The sequence below is a fragment of the Schistocerca cancellata genome, chromosome 3, assembly GCF_023864275.1.
Source record: "Schistocerca cancellata isolate TAMUIC-IGC-003103 chromosome 3, iqSchCanc2.1, whole genome shotgun sequence".
In the NCBI taxonomy this organism is placed as follows: domain Eukaryota; kingdom Metazoa; phylum Arthropoda; class Insecta; order Orthoptera; family Acrididae; genus Schistocerca; species Schistocerca cancellata.
Window position 1 is genome coordinate 148,444,330 of NC_064628.1, and position 4,462 is coordinate 148,448,791.

Sequence of the window (4,462 nt, forward strand, 5' to 3'; positions counted from 1 at the left end):
TGACAACCTTTGGCATTGTTGACACCATCAGATGTTTCAGACCTTCGCTAAGCACATTGTGGGGCTGCATCCCCACTAAACTTGATGTGAGCGCTTTAGTAAGGTAAGCAAACAAAGGGACTAAGAATATGGAAGAAAGGGTACTGTTTTCAAGGCAAGAAGATGTTGGCAAAGAGGAAGAAGACTAAGATGAAGAAGAGGAGAAGGAAGACAGAAGACAAGAATAGAAAAAATGGTTCAAATGGCTCTGAGCACTATGGGACTTAGCTTCTGAGGTCATCAGTCCCCTAGAACTTAGAACTACTTAAACCTAACTAACATAAGGACATCACACACATCCATGCCCGAGGCAGGATTCGAATCTGCGACCGTAGCGGTCGCGCGGTTCCAGGCTGTAGCGTCTAGAACCGCTCGGCCACGCCGGCCGGCAGAAGAATAGAACAAAGACGGTGAAGAGGAGGTACAGCAGTCGCAGCCCATTCAAACAGGAGACGTTGTAGGGAAGACGTTAGTACCACTTGAAAAATCAGTCAATGATCATTTACGTCATAAGAAACAAATAATCGTAGAATTCCAAAATTCTGGGTTGATCAGAATTGGAAGTTGAACTTGAGTAGTAGGAAGAAAGGATTACCAGTAATGAGCACGAGAATCTTTTGCTTAATGAATTTACGAGAGAGAGGAATCGAAGGAACAGCAGAAAATACCTTCGACAAGACAAAATGCTGGTGGAGGTACGAAATCAAGGTGCAAGTAGTCACCAGATAAACAAGAAAAAATAACAAGGGAAAGCGGTCAATTAAGTAGGTCAATTTACATTAAAAAAGTATTTGCTAATAGAGTATGTTAAGAAGAAGGTGTTTTACAGTGTTGTGTTCTTTGTTTGTTCTAACTGTTACGTAATTTTAATTCTGCGTAGCAGTGTTTACGCGTGAAAGCGGAAAGAATCCTGTGAGATCGAGACTGGAGCTGTATTACAACTGTTAACTCTAAGCAGTACCCCAGTGAGTGTTGAGGAGCCTGATGCCAGTGTTGGGAGCGAAAGCAGTGGTTTGTCTGCCAGGGGAGAACTTCAAAAGACAGCCGCTGATGCGTATAGACAAAGCATTCTAGCTTCAGAGTCTCGTGCTACCGAGAGCTAGCGCTGACATCTGAAGGAAGGCTACGTCACGCAGAGTTTATACAGAGGATAATGGTCGGTGGTCTAGCAAACGGGCGTGGTCACTCTAGTTTCAGGTGAAGTCAAGTGTATGCGAAAAGTAGGACTGTATGTGCGACTTAAATTTGTTAGCTCTTTCAAACGAGTAAATTTGACTGTAATGTACTGATGAAAGTCTGAGATTTTTAATAAAAGTATTTTTATTTTCTTAGAATTTTGTAAGGCAGATGTGACGAGGTTTTCTCCATCGTAAATAATGTGGTTTTTGTATTCGTAGTTCAGAATTGTGTACAAGCCCTGGTGCAATAAATATATTTTTCCTTTCCCTTGTATAGTTTACATAAATTATGATTCTTAATATAAATATAAATGAGTTTAGTGCTACCTGTAAACATATATGTTTGTTTGTTTTGTAATTAACAAACGCCTTCTTCTGCTGCACTCTATTTTATTCTCCCAGAAGAGTTCCGCCTTTTTCAGTTTAAGGCATCATCAGTGGAACTGTAATGACGCAGTTAGGATACACTTTCGTTTTGATATGGATTATTCGTAGATTATAGAACCGGTAAGTTCTTGCTTTTTATGTAAATTAGTGATTACTTACAGTTCTTCTCGTTTTCAATTGGCATCTGTGTTTCCTCTCATCTGGTGACATGCTGGAGGTCGCACTATCGCTTAATTTACGAAACATAAGCATTTTTTTCTCTTTCGACCATTTTTCTTCCCACTTTTCATTTTGTTTGCCCTTGTTGTTGTGATGCACTATCAGTCTTCTGTCACTACCATAGACATCTTATGGAAAACTGTAACTTCAGGACGTAACTACTTCAAGTCCACTGTGTATCCCATCCTGTTTGGTTTGTTTACGTACATGTTACCAACCTAACGAAGTATATGCTGAAAACTAACGCCTATTCATTTTTGTTATGTTTAATCAGTGTGTGTGTGAGACATATGTTTTTCTTCTGTAGATTGTTGAATGTGAATGTTGTAGCTGTCAGAGAATGGTTGGAAGTTTTTGTGTTCAATTGATTATGATGGTGCTGTTTGGTTTATGGGCGCTCAATTGCGCGGTTATCAGCGCCCGTACAAAGTCCCAATTTTTACACAGCCCAATTGTTTTACACAGTTCAGAGTTTAACCACTGTCACAAATGATGATAATGATGATGATGATGATGAAATGATGAGGACAACACAAACACACAGTCCCTGTGCAGAGAAAAATCCCCAACCCGGCCTGTAATCAAACCCAGTACCCCAAAAGCCAGTCGCAGCAATGCTAGCCACTATACCACGAACTGAGGACTTGCGTTCAATCGATTTAATTTTGGTTTAAATGTTTGGTGGAGAGGTTCATGGACAAGTGAGTGGAAAGAGGGTTAGATGGTATAATTTATATTATTATTACTATGATAATAGTAGTGTTACACTATTATTTTATCTATTAGTCTAAACAATGAGTTGTATGACAAAAGTACTTGATCATTCAACAGGGTTTTCTTCTCTGCTTTGGCTTTGTGTATGTGGTAATTTTCTTGCAGGGTTAGGAGGTGTTTTTTATTGTTTATTCTAATTTTCTTCTCTAGTGGTTGGTTTGTGATGTGTCGTCTTAGGTGTTCTGCAAATGTGGAGTGGTTTGACCTATATGTCCTGGCTCTCATGTGTTCTTTGCATTTGACATCAAATGTTCTGCCTGTTTGTCCCATTTATCTGCCATTGTAAACGTTACCTGTAATTGATGAACACTTCTTTCTGGTATACATCTCTGTTTTCGGTCAGCTTTGAAGTGTATTTATGGTTAGATTTGTCTGTTGTGTATTCTATATTTATTCCATGTCTTCTAAAAATGTTGGTGATTTTATGTGTGAGTTGGTGTTTGTACGACATTGTGTGACATCTTGTGTTTTCTGTTGTATTTCCTTGATTATTCTGTGTAGTTGTTATGGTACTGGCTGTTTGCAACATTTAATAATGCAGTTACCCCAAAACAATGGGTACTACAGCAACATAATGACAAAGTTAAAGCAAAATTAAAAGTAAAATAAAAGCAGAAAGCATAAAACCATTGACAACAACACAACAGAACCAAACACAATTACAGACTCCCAGTGCCACAACAACACTACAATAATGTAATACTACTATTATCATAACAATAGTAATAAAATAACGGTTCGAATGGCTCTGAGCGCTATGGGACTTAACATCTGAGGTCATCAGTCTCCTAGAACTTAGAACTACTTAAACCTAACTAACCTAAGGACATCACACACATCCATGCCCGAGGCAGGATTAGAACCTGCGACCGTAGCGGTCGCGAGGTTCCAAACTGAAGCGCCTAGAACCGCTCGGCCACACCGGTCGGCCTAATAAAATAATACTACCCAACCTCTTTTCAGTCACTTGTCCATGAACCTCTCCACCAAACATTTAAACCAAAACCCAAATCAACTGAACACAAAAACTTTCACCCATTCTATGGCAGCTACTATATTCACATTCAACATTCTACAGAAAAAAAATCCATGCATCTCTCTCTCTCTCTCTGTGTGTGCGTGTGTGTATATATTTAAACAGAAATGAATAGGCGTTGGGCGTTAGTTTTCAGCACATACTTCGTTAGGCTGGCAGCATGTACGTAAACAAACCAAACAGCATGAGAGACACAGTGGACTTCAAGTAGTTACGGTTACAGTTTTCGATAATATGTCTATAGTAGTGACATAAGACTGATAGTGCATCCCAAAAACAAGGGCAAACTAAATAAAAAGTGGAAAAAAATGATCGAAACATAAAAACATGCTTATGTTTCGTAAATTGAGCGATAGTGCGACCTCCAGCATTTCACCAGATGAGAGGAAACGCAGATGCCAACTAAAAACGAGAAGAACCGTAAGTAATCAATTATGTACATAAAAGGCTAGCTGAACTGTTCTATAATCTACGAATAATACATATCAAAATGAAAGTGTGTCATACATCTATCATTATAGATCCCACTGTTGATGCCTTAAAGTGAAAAAAGGCGAAACGCGTCTGGGAGAATAAAAGACAGTGTTGCGAGACAAGGCTCTTGTTATTTAAAAAACAAATATTTATGTGGTTGCTACGGAGGACGGCCAGGTGTACAAACTTATTATGTTTGAATTTCCATGTAACACTGATTAAAATAATAAAGTATTTACTCTGGTAAGACAAAGTTATATCTTTGTAATTTTGAACAAACTGTGGAGGGGGTAACACAAGTATTTTTTATCAACAGTGACAGCAATCCATGTCATTTTTTGCTAACCGTCTTAAG